The sequence below is a fragment of the Anser cygnoides genome, chromosome 11 (genome assembly GCF_040182565.1).
Source record: "Anser cygnoides isolate HZ-2024a breed goose chromosome 11, Taihu_goose_T2T_genome, whole genome shotgun sequence".
In the NCBI taxonomy this organism is placed as follows: domain Eukaryota; kingdom Metazoa; phylum Chordata; class Aves; order Anseriformes; family Anatidae; genus Anser; species Anser cygnoides.
Window position 1 is genome coordinate 4,645,650 of NC_089883.1, and position 27,558 is coordinate 4,673,207.

General features: G+C 46.3%; 1 protein-coding gene and 1 long non-coding RNA gene across 5 annotated transcripts in view; one reads left to right on the plus strand and one right to left on the minus strand.

The window, feature by feature from the left end:
* LOC106036443 (protein FAM169B) overlaps positions 1-27,558 on the plus strand; it is a 269,050-nt gene that overhangs the window by 228,882 nt on the left and 12,610 nt on the right. The window lies entirely within an intron of this gene.
* Positions 4,446-27,558, minus strand: part of LOC106036441 (uncharacterized) — a 143,423-nt gene continuing 120,310 nt past the window's right edge. For 3 of the 4 annotated variants that reach the window (XR_007168172.2, XR_010834191.1, XR_010834196.1), the window contains one exon: positions 4,446-5,220. This is a non-coding gene — a long non-coding RNA (uncharacterized lncRNA). Of the gene's footprint in view, positions 5,221-17,630; positions 17,767-27,558 lie in introns of those variants that run through there. The other variant, XR_010834194.1, reaches the window with a different exon arrangement.

The following is a 27,558-nucleotide window of genomic DNA, read 5'->3' on the forward strand; positions in this document are numbered from 1 at the left end:
CATGCAAGTGCATATTTAAATAGTGGAGAAAGCCACAGGAGGCTGTGGAAAACTTGGAGGCCAACAACAAAAATATGGTAAATGAAGAGCAGAACGCATGGGTGATAGATTCTTTCCAGAAACAACCCCTAGCCCACAAAGTCCCATGGTTCTGGTTCACAGAAAAAGGCAGGGTGTGAGAGAGGTGCGTTGGCAAGGACTTGGCGTGAGGTCATGAGTTTTGTGCAGGTAGAGTGCTCCGAAGTGTGATCCCATTTCAGGCAGAAGCATTGATGGTGGATTTGGTGCTGTTCTTTAGCAGGTCAAGATCTTTGGCTGTGACCTGGGGAGATTGCTGAGCACTTTTCCTGAGAGTGAGAAAAATCATCAGAAAGCACAGAAAGCCTGGCTACCCGTGTGAGCCAAGCAGCCCTGAACTCAGCCTGAATGTGATTCCGTGCTGCGACAACCCTGAGCTCCTGTCACTGCCAAAGGATTATTCAATCCTGATTTAACGTGAATTAGAAATACTCTCAAAAAGGCTGATTCAAAGCCTGGTGGAAAGATTCCCATTGACTTGCACAGGGTTTTGGTTTGATTCGCTGTTTGGCTTTGGGGCTGACACACGAATGTTTGAGCAGCTCTGTACTGAAGAGGGCATGCAATGCTGTCTAGATTACCCTCCAGTGAAGTGTAATATTTGATAACATCAGTAAATACAAAACAGAAACAAAATGACAACAGCATTTGAGCAGCTTGTGATAGCAAATGAGGTGGAAAAGTTAAATGGATATAGAAAAGGATCCCCAGAGGTTGGATCGCAGCACGCTGCTGGTGGGAGCCCGGTTGTTTCTATACTGCTATCAACATGTGGAGCTCTAAATCTTTTTGAATCGTGGCTGAACGGAGATTTGCTCATAACTACCTTTTCTCTTATTCATATTGTATCGGCTGTCCTCCTCTCCTACCAGCAAACAAATAAAACCTTTGTGCCAGCTATAGCAGCAGTTTACATGGAAAACAATGAAGCAATTTCAGGCAAGTATTAAATGTAATTTTGGCTTTTTTTGCTGTCACTTAGCAGCTCGGAAGAGGCTCTGCACTGATGTGCAGAGACCGGCGTGCGTTACGCAAACTCCTATCACAATCTCATTGACTGTTTGTGGACCCCCATATCTCTCTGTTTCCATCTGTTGTTTTATGTTTTAAGACGATAAGTTGTTTGGAGGATGTCCAAATTCCTCTCCCTTCCCCAACTTGGGTGAAGTACCTGCCTGCCTTAGGCTGCTTGTATAGACAGTAGAGAGAGAAGCTTCTCCAAGGAGCGACTCGCTGATGGCTGGGGTGCTTCTTTCTCTCCCTCTCCTCCCCTCCCTCCTTCCACCCTCTCCCTCTGACTGCCCAGGGGTTTTGTAGGGTGCCTGAGTACATTGCCCCAGCAAAGGGCCAAGGTTTGACAGGGTGAATTTGGGCTGTGCTGCTTTCTTGAGCTGGTGATGATTCAGAATTAAGATAACACAGACTGTAAGGAGTACAAATGTGTGATCCGCCAGTTTCCTGCAGCCCAAGAGTGGGCAACAGCAGAGGCTGCCATGTCTCAGTCTAGAAAGTAGCTCATGGCTGACACAATATTTCAAGAGATAACAAGGGAATTTCGAGCTTATCCAAGAAAATAGAAATGACACAGAATATAAATAAGCAAAACATATGAACCATAAACCCAATCCTATTAAAATTAACTATGTTTTAATTTCTGAAAAGGATGACATGTTGGTGTTAGATGTACTGAGCAGGAAAAGATTACATGCATCATTAAAAGAAAATGTTTTCAAGGGCCCTTTTAAAAAATTGTATCTATGTTTGCAATTGCCATGTGCAAAATATAAAAATCAGAGAAGGGAAAAAAAACAGCAAGCAGTGGAAATAGCCCATTTTGTGAATTATAGGAAAAAATATACCATCTGTGATTTAGTGCAGTTCCCAAGATCCCATCTGTGATCGAAGCACAGTCCTCGTTGAAGGCTGAATCCCTGAGCCGTTCCATATGATAAAACATTTCTCTTGGAAGATGCTTGGGCTAATGGGTTTGTTTTTCTGGAATATGGCTCTTCTAGATGAGACATAAAACCCTAGACACCTAAATCTGCCTCCAGTGGCCAACTACAGCTCACATAAGCAGAAGCAGGAGTGAAAGGAGGTCAGTGATCTAAGCACCTTTTCTATCAGAATTTCCATACTACTTTTTGTCAGGTTGGGTTACTGGCTCTAAGAGGTCTAGATGGTGATTTCATATTCTCTAGCGTAAGACGTCGTTTCACAGTGCAGCATCTTAAAAAACAACACCACTTCTGGCTGCCTCTCTTTTACCCACTATTGCCATGCTTTAAGTCAAGGAGGTAGGCAGCTAGCTAAGGCCTGTGGCTGAACTAGGAAGAAAAGCCCTTTCTCCTCTGACTTCCCAGCGCAGTTCTTTGTGTTTCAGAGGAGTTTGTGTAATCCCATTTCTCCGTGTGGGCAGATGGAGTCGCTGGTCTCTGTGCACGATGAAGCCTCGCTGTGCACGTGCAGCTGCAAAGCAGAAGCTATACCTATTTCCTTTTATTATTGCTGTTAAATTTTCAGCGGAGTGAGAAGGAGACATCCCTCATGCTGGCGGCAGGCCTCAAATGCAGCTGCATGGCTCGAGTCTTCTGATGCCTCTGTAAGCAGCAGCACTGCAATCTGTCTTAGAGCAAAGGTGGCCGTAGCTCTATCAGGTAGTTACATAAATACAACATCTTTCATTGCAGTGCTCTATTAATTACACACACGTACACAGTGGCGTGATTTCAGTTACCACTGAAATTTATATCTGAATAATAAATGCATTCACCTATTTAATTTATGTTTATATTTTCTGCTCTATATAATTATATGCTGATTATACAATTATAGAAAATACTTACCTATTTTGCACAATTATGCTGTTAATGAAATAATGCCCGCAATAGAGCTCTGTGTGTGTGTGTGTGTTTGCATGTTTATGAAAATACAGCCGCAGTTGGTTGGTTCAGAGTTGTCCGGAGCTAGTTTGGCTCCAGCTGCAGTGAGGTTGCTGCCTGAACAGACGCAGTGCAGTGGAGGAGCGTGTCTGTTATTACTCTTATCACCTGAATCTCGTTGTATTACAAAATGGTTTCAGCTTTATTCTAAAACACCTGCAATAAGGATGTTCATCCACCTATTACATGCGTGGCTGACCCGGCTCCTGTCCCCCTCTGCTTGGATGCACCACACGAGGTGCACGGACCTCCCAAACAGGACACCCCAGAGCCACCGACCCCCTTATGCTGTGCAGCGTGGGTTGAGCCACCGAGCCCATGTCTGCAGTTGCCTCTGTTGGTTTCAGGACAGACGTTTCATTGTGTGAGTGCAGCCTCAGAGCGATTTAGGCATCCTTCCAAGCTAGCACAACCCGCCGCTGCGTGAGCCTGTGAGGGATGGGGCAGATTCATGTCACGGCATGCGATGTTGTGGCACTCGGCTGCAAACTCGCAGAGTACAATTGCAGTTGGCTCTCGTACAGCGCTCTGGTCTGGGTGCTCTCATGCTTGCTGGGGCTTCCTAGTCACTGGTTTTAGTACAGATGAATAAACAAACAAGCAGCAGCCACTGATAGCATCAGCATCTGTGTTTGTACCGATGGCAAGCGGAACGATTCACGCAAGCTAACACAACAAAGCCGCGTCAGAGCTGGGGGCAGGCCGCCTGCCTCCCACCTGCCTTTCCCGGGGATCAGCTGGCTGCCTCCCCAGCACCTCGAGGGAGAAAACAGTTCTGTTCAGCTCAACAAATGCACCGTGGCTTTGCCTCTTCCGTACCATACGGGCCTTGCAGCCAAAGGGTTAAAAAGAAGTGAGTGTGTTTGGCATGCTCTGTGGAGTGCCCGAAGTCTGAACATGAATGACCAAATTGCTTTTTACTTTTTAAATTAAGCCCTCTGTCTGTATGCATGCAGCTAACACTGCTGTTCCATTAAATAAAAGAATTTGTTCCCACTCCTGTTTTTAATAGGTAAGACCCTGCAGTTCCATCTCACAACTTTACTGACACAAGATCTTATTAAAAGCAATCCTCCCCCTCTCCTCCTTTAAATCCGAGCTTGTGATAGCTTCATCCACATTGTGTTTATTTTATATACACAGCTCTGCAGCTGCTGCTTCCTTCTTCTCCGATAAATGACAGCGTAACTGTTGCATCCACTAAAAAAAAGTAAATAAAATTAAATGGGGAAGAACAATACATCTCTGGCAGACAATAATAACTCTTTTAAGGCACATCTAAATTGTACAGCCTGATCTTAATTGTAAGGATAATTCTTTGTTGTTTCAAGCAACTTGGAACACGATAGAAAATGCACGCTCTTGGCAGTACATCCAGAAAGAATTCTTTGGAAACAATGGAGAGAATTCTCCTGAACTGAAAAGAGATTGAAGCTTCTTTATTAGGTTAATAGGGCTATACTCTGTGATGAGGGAAGAATGGAAGAATATGCTGCAATCTGTTGTCTGGTTGGTTTGGAAGCTTTTTCAGCGCAGACAATACTGGATGAGGCCGGGAGTGCTGGGTGCCAGTGTTAGCAGCGAGGCATCCCGTGCCCAGCCACCCTGGGCCCTCTGTGGCTCCCTCCTCAGGAGGACCGCGAGCAGGAGCTTTCCCTCGCCCTCCCCGGCCCGTGAGCCAGACTGAGCCCGTGCTGGACTGGTGCCACTGGTGTGTGGCCCCCTCTGGGCCGTAGGCACTGCCTTTCTTGTATCACAGCCTGTGTTTCATTGTCTGTGCTGTCGCTGATGCAGCCACCACCAACAGTGGAGGCCAGCAGCAGCATGGTGGTAGCTACCAGTGCTGTTCAGCCGTGGCTGTGGGACTGGGATACAATTTCAGGTCTCTATTCAGTCCTTTGACAGACATCCGCTTGAATTTGCCCACAGTTTGTTGGAGGAGCTGGGAAACAATATTAACCAGAGGCAGAACAAAACAAGGGTGAGTAATGTAAAATCAAACCACTGAGTTAGAGCAGGGCAGTACTTGCTGGAATCAATTCCTGCATCAGAAGCTGGAATTGTTTTTGAGAATCGTTCAGCTCTTCCTGGAATAAGGGGAAGCTGTGCAGATGTGCAGTCTGCTCTTCGGCAGCTTGACTGGTTCACAGACTGCAGCAAGTCGCTGGAAGAGAGCTAGGGACTGGAGACCATCAGGTAGCTGTGGAAAAAAGAGGTACAGTGATCTGATGGAGGAAAGGCTAAGAAATACTTCCAAACAATGAAGCACTGACCTTGGTGAGGAGACAGGAAAGGATAAAGAAATAATCCAGGTGATGTCTTAAAAATGTAGATATCTTTTATTTAAAAGAAAGAAAAGAGAGAGAAAGCTACAAAAGGTGGGAGGTGCGTGTCTGTTTTGAAAGCAGCTAAGAAAGACCTTGGGAAAGATCAAGCCAGGCCAAGCGCTGCAGCTCCGTGTGAGTAACAGCAGCTGACAGTCAGCCGAAGTGGAAGCCCTATCAAAAGGATGAAGGAATAATGGCTATACAAGGCACAAAAAAGGTTTCCAAAACAGGTGAAGCAGCACCAGTGGGAGATCTCCCCTGGATCTCATCTGGGAGAGGTCTGGAGGAAGGGGTGAAGGAGGGCATGGGCTCAGGAGAGCACACGGTGTGAGCGTTCCCATGCAGCCCAGCAGGACGCAGCCATTCTGCCAGCCCAGAGGTAGGGCTGCGCTCACCAGCTCTGCCCTGCCTGCCCTGAACGCAATGCCCTGCCCCAAGTGTGGCAGCGCAGCCTGCACAGCTCCCCAGGAAGGTGCCGTGGGGCAGAGCTCAGCAGAGGGCCCCAAATGCCGGGAGGGTGGGCTCCAGCTGTGCTTGCTGCTCCCCACGGGTAACCTGAGTGCTGAAGGCAATCTTAAGCCTCCTGTGCGTCACGTTTGCCATGTATTCAGTGGCAGTTTACCCTTGCACCTAAATAGATAGCAGCAAGATGTTTACCGTGGCCTCAGCCTGCTTTCTTGCCCTGCTTGCAGGGCACTCACTGGGCTCGGTGCTGCCCGGAGGCCTGACTGGGCAGAGGGTGGGGTAAACCTCAGCTTCCTGGAGAGGAGGAGGATGCTCTGGACCACGTTCAGGTACCTGCTCTGCAAGGCAGGCTGAGGCTGGCTGTGGGTTACTATTCCAGAGTAGCCTCAGGGGTAAATAAAAGAGGCCACGTTCCCATGAGTGCTGGCCCTCGAACCAGCTACAGCAGTCAGCAGGGAAAAGGGCAGCTCCTTGTCCTCAGCCAACCTGGGGAGAAGCGTCTGAGATACCTGCGTGTCTCCCTGTCAGTGTTTCAATATGGCAAAAGGAAAACGCTTGTCCCCTGTGCTGCCTGGACCTGCCCCTTTACTTACCTTTTTATCACAGTGTCTTAGAAGGTGAGTGGTCCCACTGCTGAGCTCTCCGCCTGGTCCTCCTGGGACTGAACATGGCAGAGCCTGGAGCTCAGCCCTGGGATTCGGAGTGGGCTGAAGTAAAATAAGAGCTTGCACCCCCCCCCCCCCCCCCAAAAGCCATTTGTCCTCTTCCCAGCTTGTCTGAAGCAGTGGCTGCATTTTCTTGAGGCCTGAGGACACCTGTGCACACACATGCGGGGTATGTTTGCTCTCAGGGAGGGCTGAGCCTGGAGAAGTGTGCTCTGTGGGGGCTGGACCATTTTTTCTCTCCTCTGTTGTGGCGTGGATGTGAGGAACACCATCATGCTCTGCTCCCTTGTGCCATTGCCTGGCGAATCCCAGGCATGAACTGAGGGCAACATCTGGCCTTTTGAAATTATCCATGCAGCACCAGACACAACCCTATAGGAGAGGCAGGAAGAATCTATACGCCTGAAGTGGCACCCTCGTGTCCTGATGCTGCACTTTGGTATGTGGCAGCAAGGTCATTGCTGGGTCCGGCTTTGTCTTTTCACTGGGAGGAAGATTTTACAGCTTTTGGAGTATCTGGCCCAGCAATTATCGTACTGATGCTCCGTGCATATGCTGCAACTTGAGGCAGAGCACGAAGTGGTCTGACTGATATTAATGTAAGCTAGAGTTCATCATGAACTAATCATGCCACCGGAGATTTATCCTTTGGTGAAGGTGAGAATTTGTCTGGGAACTGGTCGGGTTTTTCTCTGCGGACTAAACGCTGAATTAGGACCAATGAGGCGGTGAGGACACGGTGAGCAAAAAGTCTTGCCCTGTGAATGAGGGCAATAAATGAGGTTTTCATTTAGTTGCGTAAGCTGTTAACCTTCCTTGCTGCAAAGTGCCACCTAGTGTTCGCAGCCAGGCCTGCTGGCCTCCAGTCCCCGAGAAATGTGTCAGGCAAACAGTTTAAAAAGCCTGCAAAGGAGGCAGACAAAGGGCTCTAAAGGAGGCAGACAAACCTTAATTTTTAAAAACCAGATAGCATTGGTCTCTAACCCAGGATTGTCCTCAGTGTCTTTATTACGTGATAGGAAATGTTTCAGCTGGGTTAAAAAATGAATCTAGCTCTCGGAAAGCAAAGCAGAGACCATGTTGCAGGAGCACGTTATCTTCAAGCCGCCTGTGGAATTTCATGCACAAAATATGTGCCCAATGATGTGTCAAATTTGCACGTGTAGCAAGCATTATGGCATTATGAACGTTGTTTGCATTGCAGCGGTGCCTCTGTGTGCTGCTGAGGGAAGAAGATTAAGCACTGCATGCACACGTGGGTGCGAGGAGGGCCCCTTCTTGCAAGTTTACAAACCAGCTGCAATGAGTAGGTGAATCCAGGGACAGGAGAGCTTGTTAATAACCATCAGCCTCTGTGTGTAGGTGCATGGAAGTTAATTTTGTATGCAAATCAGTCATGCAATAGCAAATGTACTTCATAAGCCTTAAACCAGACCTAGTGAAGATGCAGTTCAGCATTTAAAGTCTAAAAACTGGGGAGGGATGATCCATGACAACGGTTAGAAATTGGAGGCAGAGGGGAGGTAAAAAGAGGGCACAAAAATAACTCTGCATTCAGGATTGTATCTGGGGCATCTTTCACACTGGGCTGGGGCTGTCCTGATTGGCTTGGAAATTCTCCTGCCAGATCTGATCACCCCTGAAACCACCCCGAGCGCAGACCTCAAACACAAAGGTTGTTATTATTATTTGTTGTTATCTGCAAAATGCTGATAGCACTTAGAAGTGCCAGAGGATTCATGCCTTGGGTTTTGCTCTTGCGATGGCCAGGAGCACAGTCTAATTAGCCCAAACAATGTCCATGATAGAGAACAGCCCTACTGACAGGGAGCAAATTAGGTCTCTGACCTAGCAAAGCATTTAACCATGTGCCACAATTTTTAGTATGTGTATATCTGGATTAAGACCTGGATGATGTAACCTTTTGCTGCCTCTAATTTCTTTGATTGCAGTATGAAGCACAGCCCAATGTGCTGGCTCAGAAATCCCTCCATACAGCATTAATCTGATTTCTAAACTGACTCCTTGCATCTGAACAGAGCACTAGGGTTTCCATCCAAACCAGAGGACCTTTGCCATTTACCCTCCGAGAATTTCTGTAGGAAACCCAAGCCCCGTAGCCAGCCATGCACAGCAGCTGGTGGCTCTGAACTGGTGCTGGCAAGCAACATCTGTGCAGGAACTCAGAGTAGCTTCAGCACATCTGTGCCATGACCGCTGGCCTGACATCTCAGCAGTAATGCAGGCCTTTTCTTGACAGCTGCTCACCTATGGGACTCTTGCTCCCTCTGTCCAGTTACACACAAACACATACAAACAATTTTAAAGCTGTCTCAGCAAGAACGACAACAGTTCCTCCTTTCTTTTTGCTCCTTAGTGATCTGCTGAATCACTCTTGTGTTCCTTGTCTCACTTCAGTAATAAATGACAAAGCAAATACAACAGCAATGAAGAACCTGGGCAGTTGTGCAAGCTACAGGGCATGGGGAGAAATACCCAGATTTACCTTTTGGAGCTTGGGAAGCAGGAGTTGACTCTGAGCAAGGAGTCACCTCGCTGTCTGACCTGTATGAATTTCTGAGATGACTCTGTGGCGATGTGGATGTCGTGAAGAGCTGCATGCCCCTCAAGGGAGTTTTGAGTTTAAGGTTTTACTCTGGATCTTCTCCTGTGATTGTAGAGGCTTATGCTCTGTGGAACAGACTAGGAGCACGTCTACTTTCTTCCCAAGCCTCATGATAACCTTCAGTGGTTTCAGGGTGGATGGAATAAGAGGCTTAAGAAGGAGACTCCAGCTGGAAGTTGGTGGGTGTTACACTTGATGATCTACTTGCATCCTTTGGTTTAGAAAGTCTCTGGGAATGTGTGCCACAAAATACTCTCCTATACTAGCTCTGTCCCCATACTCGTCACTGGACCTCTGAAATCACTGGGCTGGATGGTGTGACCCCGCGTCACTGCTCTTATCTCCTACGTCCTACAGTAATTACAGCCTCTTCAGACCTGCTGTGTGGTTTCCACTGCTTTGACAGGGCATGGTGCCATGGGGGACAAGCCCACGTCTCTGACCCTGCCCCGCTGTGATCGCAAAGGTCCTGAAGCTGTACCTGCAGAGAGCACTGCGTGAAGCTGATGATACCTGCCTGCAGAGCCTCTGCACCCCTCTCCGTGTGCATCCACGTTGCCTCTCCTACTGAGCTGGGCAGGATATGGTTATAACACATGCTGAGTCACAGACTGCTTGGAGCAGATTAGGGTCACCTTAGATTCTGATGCAGAATTAGAACAATGAGGAACTTCATCAGCTCGTGCTATAAATGACTGTTTCTTCTTTGTTCAAGCCAGAAGCGTCTGGTGATCCCATTCCTGAGTAAACATCTGAACACAGATTTTCACACAATTCTCAATTAGCAGCGCAAGAGAAAAACAGATAAAAGAACATTTCTGAGTTATCGAGAGGCAACCTCAGAGGTTCGCACTTCAGCGTGACAGCTCCCCTTGCAAGTGGAACCATCAGTTCTTTATTAAAGTCCAAGTGCGATTCAGCATATGCCCAAACAGTACAGAGCGTGCCGAGAAACTTGAACTGGGATTTGTTTATTGTCATGTGCTCAGTGCAGCAACATTTGTGCAGATTAGTTCTGAAGATGGGGGAAAAAAAAAACGCCCCTCTCTTAATTAGTTACAGCACAGTGTGTTTCGTTAGTGCCACCTCTTGGCCAGCAGACTATAGGTTTCATACGAAGACGAGCATCTTGTGTGATGTAAACGTGTTAAACCTGCTCTGCTCCATGCTGGTGCTTCATGGAAGGAGGGAAGCAAATATTGGAAATTGGCATAGAAGAATAGCCTGAAATATTTGTATTTCTTCCTTCCTTTTTTAACAGGCTTATGCTGTAATGGGCATGGTTGTGATGTAGAATCCTACCAGCTGGTGTGTGCTCAGGCTTTGAATATGATCACACACAGACAAAAAAAATCGAGCATTTTCAAGTATAAAAATACCACAGTATTTTTCCCAACACAGAAATAAACTATTAAAGGAAAAGGTTATCCAATATATGCTCAGTTTAGCTCCTCTAGACTACAGTCCCAACATATCTTTATGGATTTAGAGACCGTATGGTCAGAAACCAGGGAATTTTTTCAGTAATCCTTCTGTCAACTTCAGAACTTTGGGTTGCACAAATTATTATTTCCTTTTTTCAGACTGTGGTCTACAAATCTCAGGGCTCACGACTTACTTGTGCAGAGTCAGGAAAAGGTAACGAGTACAAACAAGGCATTCCTAAGATTTGCTACCTAAGAGCTGGAACCTCCACAGGAGTATTTTCAAGAATCTGCAGATTAAGACAAGTTATACACAACTGCACAGGAAGATGCTCTCCAGATAGGTGCTTACCCTCAAGGTGAGGTTTTCAAGTGACAGATCATCCATTATATCCTGAGGTAATTGGTCAGAATAGTTAATTGCCTTCTCCTGAACTAAAACATCTGTATCTGATTTGTAGCTTCCATTTCTATCCAGAGGTTTTTGCTCCATCTCAATGGTAACCTCTGCTAACCAGAAATACCTGATTTTTATTTATTTTTATTTTTTTGAAAGCATGGATGCTATCTTAATTGCCAATTACTGATTAATAAAAGGAACTCAATAATACATCATATAAATACCTTCTAATATGAATTACATGTGGCCCAGCTTTACTGTTTAAGTCCTGCCTCAGTCACTGATTGGAATGGTTTATCCAAGCGCTTATCTTTAAGCCCCAAAATAATCCCACTGAACTCAGCTGTAGAAGGCACCCCTCAGTATTAAAAACCAAATCTCCGGCCATTGCATTTTACAATTTTAAGACCCAGCAACCTGAGTGTTTGCCAACTGCAATCTTTCTTTTCATTTTGGCTTTTCTTGGCCATATTATGTGACTCTAGTTTTACTCATTAAAGTCTCAAATTGTGCTTGTTTTGTTAACAACCATTAGGGCAGGGGTTCTTACTTTTAATTGGCACCATCTGGAAATGAGAAGGAAATGGCTCAGGATGGACGCAAAGACAAGGAAAGGCCTTGCACTTATTCACATTTGCAGAACTTGTCCCATTTGGAACAGCCACATCTGACCTGGGAACCTGCTTACCCTTTATTTCTGCTGGGGGCTGGAGTGGGGGAGTGTTTTCATTCAGGAAATCGACAATCCACATTTTACCAGCAGAACTAGAAAATAACCATTTTAAAGCAGAAAGTTGCACAATTCAGGCTGCTCGCGAACTAGGCCTTTTTATGCAAATTGAATATCTTTGTTCCCAGTTTTTTCCAATCTTGCACCACTTGTTCAGCATTTCCTCATTTTCTGGCACTGGTTTCCATAGCTGCATGCAATCACACTCTCACACAGATGCCATTCTGTGTTCAAAGCACTGAATGCTACAGGGCATATTAGTGTTTTTATGCTTTAGATCTATCTTTATGTAACTTCAGAGCTCATTAATATATACCATTTTGTGTGATTAAAAAACAACAACCTGGCACATGAGAAGCTTTGAACAGGAGAATGGATTGCAAGGAAAATGGCTTTCTTCTCATTATGCAGATTTCAAGCTAGACATGAGATGGGCCCAGAGAGTCAGTGGACTAGGTACCAACTACTGCGAGGCAGTAATTTCCCGACTGCAGCCGTGCAGACTGTCAAAAGAAACAGAAAGAGTCAAACGCTATTTGAAATGTGAAGATTTTTGCATTAGGATTTCATGATAGTGGACACAAATGAGTGAAAAATCCCACGGCATTCATCGTAATGCTTTCTCCAATCTCAGCGAAAGGCACACTCTTCTGCTGTGTGAAAAGCTAGAGACTGGACCGAGATGTGCAGCTACAGGAACGATGGCCTCACTCTCAATATCTAATGAGCACAGAGTAGAAGGGTGTAAAAACAGGCCGTTAGTGAAGCAGGTTCTCCCAGTTGAAGTTGCAGCCTGAGCTGCTGACTCTAAAACTGCTGTGCCAAAAAGTATTCAGATTATGGGGGCCAGAGCATAGTTCTTTTCTAGCTGTGGATGCTGGTTTGAAGGAATGATGCTGGCTTTTTTCTGACCATCAGCTCTGACTTTCCAAGCTGCTTTCTGTCTAATGACAGCAGCCTGTCACCTGCTAGCCAAAGCACAGGCTGCTTTAGCAGTAAAAGCCAGAAGCGATTGCCCCTTTCAGGTCCCTCTCCTTCCAGGACCCCCATGACCTCTCCCAAGGAAGATCACACAGCACAAGCCCACGTTCTCCTAATTCACCTAATGCCGTAGGTGCATGTGATTGAGATGGCATCACTCAGCAAAGCAGCGAGACATTCTCCCCATCCCATTTAGGAGTCCATATTTCTAAGGAGCAGCTTTCCAGAAAAAACAGTGTGCATTAGGATGGCTGGGAATCTGCTGTTGTTGCAGCTTGGGCAGTGGTAATGATGTAAAATCTGGTATATAATCCACCCAGTGTTCACTAAAATCCTCCAGGAATGGGCATGCAAATACATTTTTCCTGTCTTAATCCCTGACTTTGTGTTAAGAGGTATGTGACTCGAGTAGCAATGTAGCCTCTGGTCATCTGGAGAGGTAACAGAGAGAGCCACACAAGATGCAGAATTCGGCTTCCAAACAGCAGCTCCACATATTTCCCCAGCTCTGGGCAGCTTTTTGTTCCCCTTTCCTCCTCCCCCTTTTCCTTCTACACATTAAAAGGAATGTACTGATTATATGGAGCTATGACAGCAAATTGTGACTAATGTATGAAATGAAAATCCGTGCCTGATGGCACGGAGATCTTAGACAGATACTCTGCAATTACTGCCTTGCTACAATTTCTGCTGGGTGTTACTTGCTCAAACACAATACTGAGCACAGGCAATTTACTGCAGAGGTCATAAAAAAAAAGTATCTCATTAAACCCACAGCATTTAAGACCAGGTAGTTTCCCAGCTCACGTTTCTGCTTGGCGCAAAGCCATGGAGGCTGGCTGGGCAGCTGCCCACGGGGAAGATCCCTCTCTGGTGTGAAGGAAAGCAGTGAGAGCGGGCAGGGCGAGCGGTGTGCTGTACGGGAGGGAGCAGAGGCTGGTGAGCTGCAGCCTGCACCTCTCAGTGCCCCGCAGAAGCAGGGGGATGTAACCAGCTGCTGAGAGCGCAGGGAGATGTGGCAAGGCTTGGAGCTGAGCAAGTCTCTCAAGTAGCCAGCGGTCTTAACGTACCAGCCATTTCTCTCCAGGGAATTGCAACCCCCCGGGGACTTGGCACGCTCTCCCTTGTGATGATCTGTTGAATACTCTGCAAGATGCTGGCCCGAATTCTCTCTGCAGCAGCATCAGGTGCTCGCAACTGCTGCTCGGAGCAGGCAGGGCCAGTTGGCAGCGGTGCGGGCGTCTCGCAAATGTGCTGATGTAGCACTGACACGGGAGCTGCTGCCAGGGCCCTGCCTGCAGACGGGTGGGCAGGAATCAGAGCTGTCTTTGTGCAGTGTAATTTACTGACAGGCCCAGCTGTCCCCGTTTCCTGGTTTTAGGTGGTAAATGCCCCACGCAGAGGTGCCACAACTGTGCCAGTCAGGGTGAATCAACCTCTCCAAACAGCCCCCACTAAGGCATGTTGCCTACCCAGCCAGTGAATCAAGCGGGTAGAGAGGCCTGGTGTCAGCTGGTTGATACAGAAGAGCGAAAAGACATTTCCCATCACCAGAGGCTTTTACAGCCCAGCTGACGCTTCTGCATCCCAGCGAGGTGCCAGCCCAAGAAGAAGTGCAGGCTCCAAACCTGCCTCCTTGACGCTGAAGATGGCTGGCGGCAGCCTCTGCAGGGGATGGCAGCTGTGCCTCACCGCCTTCGGCCAGCACGTGGGGCTGTGTGCGGGCAGTGTGGGGCTGGGAGCGGAGCTGAGAGCCACTGCTCCATGGGCAAGCCCTGAGCCTGGCGGGGCTCCAGCACGGCAGGGAAGAAACACACCTGGGTGACTCCGGGGAAGGTGGCTCAGTCCAAGAGATCATAAAGGTAGCTATGGACGTTGAAAAAGCCTGCCAGCAACAAAATCACATCAGTTTACTGGTTTTTCTTCCAAGGAACTGACAATAAATACTTAAAATGAGTTAATTTTCTTCCCACAACACCCTAGCTCATCCTTTTTATTTTTTATTTTGCCTATAAAGCTTTGCTTTCCATTGGAATACTGCAACTGAAAGAAAATATTTGATATTGATGGGGAAACAACACAGTAATATCAGTTACCCAAGGAGAGATATTTGTATATATAGAGAGAATTTAACCTCAAAGACTCAGTTCACCTATTCATGTGTGATTTATATTGCCCCAGGCTCCTAGGCAGAGCGAACATTGACACCCTTTGATGTTGAAAGAAGCCTAGTGACTGGCCTTTGGAGAGATTTGTGATGTCTCTATCAGCCTGTCAATGGAAAACCAGACAGCAAAGCCAGACCCCCTAAAGATTTCAAGGCCTTGTAGGCAGAGGAATCATGTAAGCATTTTACTTTCACCGAGTGCTTGAGAGGCTGAGCACAAGCGGACAGACTAATTGAGCGGTTACCGTGCGGCATGCTGCAGTCGGCATCTGCACGGCTCTCCTCGACCGATGCCCTTTTGGCCAGGAAAAGGGGCCAGTGTCAGCAGTGGGTGCATTTAGCTAATTGCTCACTCACCCTGGGTGAGTCACCCCTGACTTTGGGATCTGTGGCAGCCTGGTAGTGATGTGAGAACACATGGCCAGGGCTTTAAAGTGAGGAATAAACCTCGTTTATTTGAAATGGAAAACATTTTCTTGCAATTGTAGCTGGGCAGATAAGCTCTAACTGTAATTACTGCTCGTGTCTGTGGTATCAAGTGTCAATGGTTTTTCATGGAGCAAAAGAGCCTTGAATAGGTTGGATACTCTATGTAGAAAAGGGCAGCACCACAACAAAGAGGTGCCAGCAGTGCAATATGTGCTGCACATCCCTGGCATGGCACCAGGCCGTGCACCAAGGTCAGTGACGGGAAGCAGGGGGCAGGAGGGACCAGGAACTGATGCTCCCTCTGAGTCGAATTCCCAGACAGTGTGTTGAGTAACACTTTGGAAGACAGGATTAAAATTCAATGCAATGCTGATAGATTGGGGTAATGACTTGAAAACAGCAACACGTGATATAATAAAGACAGCTGTAGAATGGTTTACATAGAATTAAGGACTGCTGGCTAGGCACAGCGGGATGTGAGGATTACTGGGGATTATAAACCGAAGATGCATCTAAAATATGATGCTATTGCAAAAACAAAGGACCAGTGCTCTGTGCTTATATTGAGGCTGAGAGCTCATTTGAATCAGGCATGTCCAAGGTTGCAGTACATGAGGAAAAGTACAGAAACTGTCCGAGCATTTGGAGACGAGGTGCAAGGGGAAGCCGGTACTTGGCAAAGAAAGACCAAGGAATTGCCTGTGAGAGAGAGGCTGCAGCATCCAGAGGCTGAATCTTCTTACTGGACACTGAGAACTGAGAAGTGAAGCTGTAGGTAATTCAGGTACAATATCGTCCTTAACTTGCTCTTGTCCCTTAGCAAAGTCCAACACTGGCATCATCCTTTCCTGTCTCTTTCTGTGTGCCCTTCAAATGAAAGGACTGTAAAGTCACAGGTAAAAGGCTGTGAACGGGACATCTGACGCAGGAGATCAGGTATCCATAAATTTGCCTCAGTGAGAAAGTAGAGAGCAATTGTGGGTTCTGATTTCCAGGGAGCCTCTGTGGGGAACTAATAGTCTAGACTTGTCCTTTCTGAGGCCTAATTATGTCTCTCTGTCAAACTATAAAAACAAGAGTCTGTAGCATCACAAGGGAAAATGAAAGCTATTGGCCTGTGTTCTGCATTTAATAGGATGTCAAAATCTAAAGCACAGTCTGACTGGTTTTTGACTGAGGTTAGAAAAGAAAGTACAACTAATTAGGGTGTTCCTGAATATCCCTCTCTGTCTAACAGCTGTAGACTTGCAAATTGTAGCATACTGGGAGTCCCAAACTCTCTGATCAGTGCCACTGTCTGTCTGGATGGGAGGGGTCTTTCCTGCTGATGGGATTTGGGCTCCACTTGAGCAATGTCACTGTAAGTGGGGACAGTTCCCTGGGAAATGCCTTGTGCCATCGTACATCTCTGTGTCAAGGAGAGAGAGGAAAAGAGCTAGGATTTCAGGCGTACGGAAGAGTAGCAGGAGAGGAGTGTTCCACGTCACGTGCTGTTGATGAACTAGTCCTTTTCAGCTTTCTCTTAAGATTAATTTCCAAAGTCTTTAAACATTTGTGTATGGAATGCAGGTTTTATTCTTCAAGTATCATGGTCCCTGAATCAAAGTAACACACAGCGGTCTTTAACATATACAGAGAAGTATGAGCACTAGAATTCACCCTCAAAATCTGCCCTATGTGTTAGGTGCTAACTACAGCAGTTGGTCCCAACCTTCGTAGAGTCAGGCTGCTCTTCCATGTTTGCCTCTTCCACCTGCACCCATGTCCTGACCATTAACTCTTCTCCCAGGCTTTAGAGCAGCTTCCTTCTTGTTTGCAATCCTTCATACACAGATAACAGAAGACAACATGATCATATATGTCTAGAAAGTCTGAGACAGCAAGAGATGATGCCCTATATATGAACAATTAATGAAGTAATTATACCTTAGAGTCTGTTGTGTCAAGGAGTGTTAGATGATGTCCTAGTGCCTTCTTCTATCCTTCAGAAGTTGGCTTGAGGGTTTTTCGCATTGAAATAATTTCTTGGAGAGAACTGCAGCAGTTACAAGTTCCCTTTACCTTTCCCTTGTCGGCTGCCCTCATTCTGAACCAACGCTACGCTCAGCTGGCTCCTCATGTTTTACAGATGAACTGAAATAAAAGTGGAATTTGTCCCACTGTGAAAGAAAGGAAGAGGAAAAATAACTGTCTGCAAGGTTTTTCATGCCAGTCCCACATCCTTGGTTTTGCCCTCTTTCTGACACAGAAATTTGATTGTCTTCTGCTTAGAAATGCTGGGGCACCTTTCTGGTTTTCATTCATCTTCTCTGATCCAACTTTGGGTTAGTCGTGAAACTGCCAACGTTGCCTCACAGTCAAAATTAAACACTGCAATTCAAACTCATAGGACCATCAATGGGCAGAAAAAAAATGTGGTCTTAAAATGGTGATTTTTTTTAATGTCATGTCTGCAAGGTCTTGCACAGGGATTTGAGTCAGGAAAGCAGAGTCAGTGAGTCCACAAAAGGGAAGGTCTTTCCTGCAGTCAGCCTATAAAGAAAGAATAAGGGTGGAAAAGAGCATAAAAGGAGAATGACTTGCACAACCCAAAGGAACTTAGGAAGCGGAGAGAAACAAGAGCACCTGGATCTTTTTGGAGACTGCCAAAATATGGTGTGAAAGGGCCTCAACACTTACACAGAGGTTTATAGCTGTAGTGATTTCACCCACAATAACAGTTTCTGCAGACGCAGCTAAACCATGCTGTACGGTGTGCCTTTTCCCAGGCTGCAGCAGTGAAAGACTCGAAGCAGCTTGGGCCCAGTGCTGGAAGCAGAAAACAACTGCTCACTAGAAAGCCTTGTCGAGGCAGACTGTCCTTCTCTGGCTATGCATGAAGACACCTCACTTGGATGGACGTGTACAGGGCACAGAACAAGATCCACTGTGGCAGTGACAAGAACGCAGTGGGATTTGGCCACCATTTGAAAAACTCTTTAGCCCTGGCTCTGTCCTATTTCCAATCGCACGACTGAGATAACTGAAAGTGAAGGTGGCAAAATTGTGGCTTTTCTACGGATTATTTCTGATGGCCCCAGAAAGTCTGGGCAGGAGGCAGTGGCTTCATTTTGGTCCAACCCCAAGATAGGTCCATGAAGGTTTCCCACCTGGTGCCAGGTGCTCCGGTCTGGGCAGGGACCAGTCACACACAATTTCCATGGCCCTTGAGCAGAAGCTACTTAGGTAAGACCTATAGCTGTATTTTTAGGAAAGCCTTTGAGAATGGTCTTAACCCAAATGCCCATTTAAGTCTTACTGAATCGTGGTGGAGGTGGATTTAAACATGTGCTTAAATAATTTCCTGACTGCGAGCTGAAGCCCTCGGCTGTGTGCTGTTTCCAGTTTAGCGATGCTAGCCCTCTCTCAGCGTGAGTAATGTGCAAGTTAGGCAGCATAGGGTGAACGAAATGATAAATTACCACTTCTGAGAGGATGGTCAGTTTGTTTGCTGTCCCCCTCCAGCTCCTTTCTTCTGCAGCCGTTCATTGTGTTTTTTCCAATCAGCACAAAAGCCCCCCGACTGCCCCACACTTAGCACAGTTTGTCAGGAGCTACCGAAATCCCACATCTGAGCACAAAGGTGTGGGGCATTTCAAAGTTCTGGCAGTGACCAAAGCAATTGGAAACTGCAATTAAAATATAGGCCACTTACAAATGGAGGGGGGAATGATAACCACACAGCTCAATGTTAGCATAAAAAGTTAAAAAACAAGAATCATGGGGGAGGGAGGGCCTGCTTTTTTCTCCTCTATCTTCATCTGCACAGTTTAAAGGGTTGGAGGGGATGTGCTGCTCAAATAAAGGATTATTTTTGCCTTTTAATCTGCAGCATAAAGATGACATCAAATCTACCCCTGTGAGTTGCCATGTAAATAAGTCCAAGTCAAATAATACACAGGGAGCAACAAAGCAACCCAGCCCGGTCTGCTCTGCAATATGGGCGTTTAATTTGTGCACGGAAATCCTGAAAAAAAGCTGGGGCCATTTCAAATGCACAGCCCCACGCGAGCCTCCCTCCCGCAGAAACCGATTTTTTTGGGGGGAAGGTGGGCAAGGGAGGAAGAAAGGTCGGCAAATCCATGTTCGATGACGGCACAGATTCCTCGGCTACAAAACGCAAGGGCCGAGCAGAACAAAGAGATTTGCATTCTAAGTGATGCAAAGCAGCCAGCAGCGTTTTAATGTTGTGTTTGCTCTGTGATGTCTTCATCAGGCGCTCAAAGGCAGCGGCTCTGGCAGCCGCGGGTCCCTGCGAGCCTGTCAAACTCCGTTTCCATGGTTTTCCTTCAGGCAGCACCATCGGCAGACAGCGCGGAAACGGACCCCTGCAACCTGTTTTGAACAATGTCTCTGATGTAGGGCCCCAGAGCGGGCATCAAACTAGCAACAAGCAGCAAGAAAATAACAATTTTGCTTTTCGCAGGTGTCAGAACGGCAAACAAAAGGCTGTTTATAAAAGATGCAACATCCCCTTTTTGTCGGTGTTGGCAGTTTAAAGTCAGCCGGGCAGCCATCGAGTCGAGGAGGTTTTGGAGGGGGTGTGCTGCGGGAGAGGGAGCTCGTCTTGAGGAATTCAAAATAGTTTCCTCTCGAATCCTTTAGCCTCACTAAATAGGGCCTTCTTATCGCTGAACTAATGGCTATTAATGGCGTTTCAATTATTCCATTTGAGTCAATGAGGAGGGCTATTTTATTCAAACAATTACAGGTTTTCTCCAGACAAAGAGAGCATAAGGGTCTTGCTCTTCCTTCACCTTGAAGAGCACTCTTTCATTTAAACAAAAAGTTAGAGCATTTAAAGCACTTGAAGCTATATTTCAGCATTGATAGGGAATAGACAAGAAGTGAGAAAGACAAGTCCATGGTCTTTTGCAACCACAGCTGCCTGTGTGCAGTGATGGCTCTGAAACAAGCCTGCGCTGAAAGAGCAGAAGTCAGGAGAGCTGCCTACCAGACCCAGCTGGACCAGTGAATTTCTGAACACCACTGGTTAGGGAAGGACGTAGAGTTTCTTGGCACAAACACGCTAATAAAGCTCACTGTTACTCCTGTGGTTGTAGATGCCATTATCATAACACTAGTAACTTGCAAGGAATTGCAATTCCCTTGGAAGTGACTCAACTCCCTTGTGGAACAGTTTACCATTAAAGAAAATTGAAGGGTCAGATGCTGACCAAGTTTCAAGAGAATCTGTTTTTTCCTACCAGTTAGCCAACTTTCTCACAGCTGCCTGGGGAGGTACTGGGAGCCACCAGCCTTCCTGGCTCCTGTGTCCTTTGCAGTTTACCAGCCAAACCAGGGAGAAGCCAGGAGTCGGGAAGCCTTGGGATGATCAGCTCCCAAGCTGACTTTTTTTTTTCCCTCTAGTGGAAAGACTTGAGAGGACATTCGGTGTTCTGAGGCCCTCAGCTTCTGTCCAGGAGCTGCAGATGGTCATCTGGGAGCTTACAACACATGACCTTCACACACAGCTGGGGCTTCCACAGCAGGGCTTGTTCTTCATACAGCCTTATGTTGGAATTCAGCAAGCTCAAATGATGGCGGTCCAAGAGTCCTGGCTCTTCTGACCTTTGATGTTCCCAGCTCAGATTCAGTTTTCAATTAAGAAGCCATAACATTGTAATTCCAGCTCCTGATTTCATGGTTCCCACTCTTTCAGGGAAACGGTCTTTTCAATGGAAAAGATCCAAATGTTTGTGGTTTTCTTCCAAATGAGGGTGGAAACAAATAAACACATGACCAAAAAAAAAAAAGGGGGAAAAAAAAAAAAGAAGCCAAGGCTCATGCAAAATAGAAATGTATTTTTCTGCAGAGATCTCAGCCCAAAGCCATCCAGTTCATGGTCTGCCTAAAGTTATCCAAAGTACATTCAGAAAATAATGCTCCTGTCCTCACAAAACTCACTGGAAGTTCTGTCTCCTCCTACACTTTCTGAATAGAAAGGTTTATTATTAATCTGTTCGTTAGTAGCTAGTGAATTATTGCGCAGTACCTGCATATGAAGCAGCCTGAAGTCACTACGTGTGCTTGGAGATGCTGAGAGTGTTGGGGAGCAGATACAGGTGATATAACACTGCGACCAAAATCCTCCCCTTTCTGTTTAAATGGATACTCACAGTACCTGTAGAGAAAATGAGCTTGGAACTGAGAAAGCTTTCAAAGTGATTTTGACATATTGGCTATTTTTTTGGACTCTAATTGATCTGTTAAATAAAAGTTACGCATTTTTAAAATGACTACTGTTTGCATATGCAACACAGATTAGCACCAGAACAAGACCAGGTCCATCCATCCTGACAGTAAGGGCACTGGATTAACAGATCCTACTACTGCTAACAGCTGCATACAAGGTTCCCATGTCCCAGGAATAGTTAAATTCCTTTTCCACTAATAGAAACTACACATTCGTTCTAAATGCATTACTGTACAGTGCAGAATTTGCTCTGGCTTTCTCAAGAGCCAGCTGTACAGCAGAACGAACATTCAATGAAATGAACAGTGGCTGGCATGAAGGGAAGGGGTGAACAAGCTGCAGACTCTAGCAGAGATTTCTTTTGATCAGAGCAACTGTTCATGACTTTTGTTCAGTGTCTCACGATGAAAAAAATATGTCTGTGTCACAGTGGAGTCAGAAGCTGGCAGTCGTAGTGCCTAGACTATTTTTTTAATGAATGGTTTTGTTTGCAGGGTACTACATGATCATACGAAATGCGGGTTTGTATTGTTTCTCCGTTTTGAAAATAGCTGTGAGTGGTGTGGGTTAAAGCAAGCAAACAGGAAAAGCAGAACTGACTTCACTGAAGAATGGTTTGGAGCCATACGCTTGTGTAGCAGGGTAAAGGGGACGTGTCTGGGGAATTACTGGAAGTAACTGGGAACAGTTGCTTTAAAACTCAGGGCTTTTGAAAAAAATAAATATCTTCTCTGTATGACTACACTGGTACTGGGGACTGAGCTGGAGGGAGGAAAGGGTGCTTATGAGGTTCTCGCCTTGTATTCTCCCCATTGCTTAGTGAACGCTGTTCTAAAATCAGGAGATTTACAGATGCATTTATTTTGGAATAAGAATACTTTGTTCTGTTTTGGATTAATCCTCTCCAGAACTGGGCTTGTCACTGGTGTGGGCAAGATTTGCAGACTGCAATGACCAGTGTGGAGAAACAGGCTACCAGCGTAAAAGGGAAGAGTGTTTCTTCCCAGCCTTTGTCTGTGCCAAGGGGATAGGGGCCAGGGAAACACCGCCTGCACCTGTGGGTTGAAACTACGGTGGGGGAAAAAAGCAGTGCTGTTCTGGAGTAAGGGTATACACAGAGTTACCCCAGGAGCTGGGCAGGGAGAAGTGCGTGAACTTCTTGTGGGCTGGAAACTGGGTAACACCCCTGAGCCCTTTAACAGTATTACTCCTTATTCTGTAGGGTGCATTCCTATTCCCATGCTTTTAGCAACACAGTTCTCATCATTACCATCACTAATTTTATTTGCTATTCTTACTTCTCAGGCTACCAGAGAAAAGTTTGTTGTAGGAGAAAAACAGCCTGAAGTCTTATTCTGCCAGTAAGCAGAATCATGTAAGAAGTCTTTCTAGGCTGTCAGATTTATATTATTCTTTGGAGTCTTGGTTGGGAAAGGTGAAAAATAAAATCAAAAAGGACAAAGAAGTTAGCACAGCACAGTCTGCAAGAGGTACCTTGAGCAGAGAAAGAACACTGGATGACACACTCAGGGTGAAACAGAAGTGGGAAAAAGTAATTTTATCTCAGCATTTGCTTTGGCTGACTTCTCAGTCGCCAACATATTAATGGCTCTTCCCCTAGCAACTACAGAGCTTCCAACATGCAACTATTCTTTGGTCATAAAGACAAAAAATTGAGTTTGCCAGAACAGAGCTACCCCATTCTGGGTTGCTGACAACAGTCCCAGACTGTCCATATGCTCTGCTGCTCTCAGAAGTGGTAAAGCAACATTTTTGCTCCTGCTGGTGCCGGTGGTGTCCCTGCGGTTGTTATTGTTTCCATCCAGACCCTCTCCTCTTCCCCGGGGCTCGTGCCCGCTCTGTTTCAGGCTGTACCGATAGCAATGTCACAGATCCCGAGTGCGGAGAAGAGCGAACAGATGTAGCTGTTGTCGCCTCCCTGCCTGTCTCACTTCATCCCTAGGCACAGCTCTTATGGGATGGCCGTGGGGCGGCCAGAGGGAAGGAGGCAGGGTTGCTCCTATGGGGCAGGGCTGGCAGAGGTGGGTGGCTGGCCCCCGTCCTGCAGGGAGGGACAGGAGCTGATGCTTCGGGGGCTGTGGCGTCTGAGAGTCCTCTCCTTTTCTGATGGGTTGTGTGTAACAGATGAGGTGGGGAGTGAGGAGTGAGGCAGCAAAGGATGAGCAGGTCCCTAACTCCTGTTGGGGCCAGATGGGCAGTTCTCAGCTCCTACTGCAAGAATTCAAGGCTCCGAAGGCTTTGGTACAGATTGACTAAAACGTTCCCTCTCCCAGTGAGCACCGTGGGATTTGGCTCCTCTCTTTCTGCACGACTGTGTTTACTTCACAGAACAGTTCCCGATCAGCTCAAGCCTACGTTGCCGTTTAAAAGGGTGATCACATCTTCTCCTCCATCTCTCAGCTAGACACCCCCAGCATGCTCAAGCCCAGCCAAAAATCATGGAATGGACCATGTGGCTGAATAAATGAATGTTGTTCATATGTAGACTGAATGGGGAGGTAATGCTGGTGGCAACCTGAACACAGATCGCTTAAGCTGGCTGTGAAGCTGTACCCTTGGCTGGCACCATCTAATTCCCATGTTTAACTCTGCTTTAAGCATCCTGATGTGCTGTGGCTCCCAGCAGAAAGCTTTGATTTTACACTGTCCTGAGGGATCTTGATTCATTGGCCAAGCTCAGTTTGGCCAGCAGAAAAGATGAAGATGACTTTATATACTAATTTCTACCTTTACCCATTAGAAGTGGAGGGAGAAATTCATTGTTCTGATTCCCTTCCTCGAAAAACAATTGTGGGCAAAATACCAGCTTCTTTCCACTATTAAATCTATCGTCTTCCAAAACCAACTCTTATCGCAACTTATTGTGCTTTCAGAAGACGAGATTCAGTGCTACGTGCCTTGTTTCGGGTAAGGATTTTTGTGTTTATCTGCACGCTCACTGCTGAGGCAGATAAGAGACTTTATTATCTACATTATCACTATTTTTCTCCTCCCTAGAAGCCAGTCTGACTTTAAAAAGAGAGGTAAATATTTTAGCTCCTTTTGCAGACCTAAAGTGAGGCTCTGCTTGTTTTTGTACTTATTGATATCCACTAAAATAAGCAGCTTGAAGAGGCTCTTTCAGCTTCTTGGGCTAAAAACTTCCCTTTCGCTAACAGTCACTTGCACTGTTCATTATTCCGTGCTAGACTCTTCCCTCCCCTGATTGCATGTTATCACCTTCAATGGAACAGCTGTGTCATTGCTAAAGGGTGTTAATCTTCCCCTATCTAACACCTTATTGACAGCCAGAGTCAGGGAGGCCCCCAGTCTTTTCTGACTTGGGTGACTTCTCAAAACATTCCTTTTTTAGCTTCCTTTTCATTTCCTACCAAAAAGCCTCCCGCCATAGTCTGACCTGCAGACATAGCCACAGCACAGCGCCGCGCACAATAGCAGCCTGGGCTGCTGCAGCAAGGTTTCTGCCTGTATCAGTCCTAGCGATTATAACCAGGAGAATATTCCCTAACAATGTCAAGGGACAATAAGCCACAGCTAATCAATGAGCACAATACCTACGGCACACCAGAGCCCAGAATAGAAACTGCTCCGGCAGGTGGGACAGCTGGCTTGAATTTTTATTTAGTGGTTGTGAAAGGCACGGTGGCTTTCAGCAAGACAAGAGCAGCGCTGACAGTGACAGATCCCCCATTACATTGTGCCACTGAACAGAACGAGCCACTTCAGCAGATACAGTTCATTTTTCCTGAGAGTTTTGTAATGGGTTGGAATTAGTCTAGAATTTCATTTGTTTGAATTCCCATTACCTACAAGCATTCTGGACTGTCCTTCAGCTTTGAAGGTCACCTTGACTTTCTGGATGCCTGGAGAGTTGCTCTGACTCTAGAAAAATCCAGGGCAAATTTGTGTGCTGAGCTGATTGCCTGTACAGTCTGCCTTAAAACAGCCAGCAGAGCACTCGGTGCCCTGCTCAGGATTTCTATCATCCCTCAAGAATGCTGGGTCCCAAGCGATATTTTCCAGACACAACCTGTTGTGCAATGGAAGAGCTATAGGAAGCACCCTTCCTTTTATTTTTTATCCTCCTCAGCTGCTAAATAAATGAAGATACTCAGATTTATCCTGCCTGTGTTCAAACACAGCCCCAAAATGCTGAAGTTGAGAACAAATTGCCTTTTCCTCTGAAGTCAGTGGAAAAAAACTAAAACTGCTGAGCCCACTTAAGGCTTGTGCCCCTTTGTAGAGGTCTCCACATGGGTGACACATGAAACTTCAACGAGGGGTTCCTAATAGGAGGCAGTAAGCAGCTGATCAACAGCAGTTGTCCTGGCTTCCTCTTGCAGCCCCTATAGCAGAGTGGTGGCCATCAGAAGTTGGCTCTGAGCAGCCCACTGCTGATACAACCTTAATTTCCCACCAAGTCTAAGCATTTCTGCAGTGAGAGGCATTTATCAGCGAACTGCCGAGCAGATCCAGATGGATACGGTTCTCTTTTTGTTTGGAATGGAAGGTAGGTCTAGAAAAAGGGGACAGATGGGGTCATAAAAGAAATGTAACATTTATTTTATAAGGCTATCTACTGGTCCTACTTCTCCGGTACTTAAAAAGGCAGGTGAGTGCACCTGAGAACTGAGTGCAGGAGATTTTGCAGGACTGGAACTGACCATCTGATTTTACTCTCAGTCTAAGTGGAGTTCACTAATTGACTATGATTATTACATTTTTAGATCAGTCAAAACTGGGGCAATGCTAACAGGCAATCTGTGCCCAGAAAAGGTTTACCTAACAGCCAGCGTCCAACCAAGTACTCACTTGATGATGTTACTTCCTAAGTTGAAGATAGATGTGCTGAGTATGGCTGTCAACCGCCTTCAGACTTGACTCTCACAAGTACTGCATTATCCCCCTTCCGACACACCTTCTGTAGGGCTGCAATTCCAAATACCCTGCTGCTTCTCCAGAGCCATCAGTGGATTTCTTCTGGGCATGAACTGGGCCAATGACATTTTCGGAGAGGCTTGGCCAGATGTAGTCATTAGAAGAACTAGGCCAACGCAGTGTGTTGTTAATGAAAGAAACACAGACCCCCAGGGGAAAATATGAACATCAGGTTAGTTGGCCACCAGCTGACTCCTTATCAATAAGTGATGCAGCAGAAGGCAGAGCTGTACCTACACATGCTGAGAGGCCACTGTCACACGGACAGGCACTGCACTTGGGATAAAACTCTAGAGCCATGTGAAAGCAGAACATGCCTGACACCCCTTAGTTTTTTTTTTGTTTTTTTTTTTTTTCTTTCCAGTTCTGCTTTTCCCATTACACAAAACTAACCTGCTCGGATAAACAGGCTTAGCTGAGTCCCACCCCGGTGAGTCCCGGGCCCTGGGAGGTGGCGCTGGCTGGCCAGAGCGGCTGCAGGAGCAGGGCTTTCGTGAAGTCCTAACTTGCTGGCCGGGTGTGCGTGCCCTGCGTTAGGTTGGTATGATCACAAATTACAAATGATTCTTTTTCCTATCTTGTAAGAATGAAACCCATCAAAAACTGGCTGAATATTTGATCTAACATAAAATGAAAGAAAAATACACCCAGCCTAGTAATAAGTGTGCTTTGGGAAGTCTGCTTTGTTCGCTCTGACCAAACTCCGTGCCCGGAGCCCCCAGCTGGACAGCCAAGAGAAGTCTGACTGTTATTTAAAAGCTTGGTAAGGTCACAGTGGCCTGAGCCTCTCGGGTCTGAATTAATCTCCTTGGCGAAGCAGCGTGTTCGCACTCAGCCGCATGTGCTCGCAGGTACATTCGTGTAGAGCAATGCCATCCAGTGGTTGCTCAGATTCATCACAAAGCCAACGGCTCGTTCCTCAGGGACACTGCGTGAGCTGAAATGTTGCTGCTCTTGTTCCTAGCTAAGGTATTCCTTGGGTATTAAAAGACTGTGAAAGTGGCCAGCTTGATTGCTTCCAGCTTGTCCTTTGGCATGTAAAACTGAGGTATGTTTTAAATAGCAGCCACTTGAAAATGTTTAATAGATGTTTCAGGGGAAATGATGTTTTATATATGCAGCCCAAATAC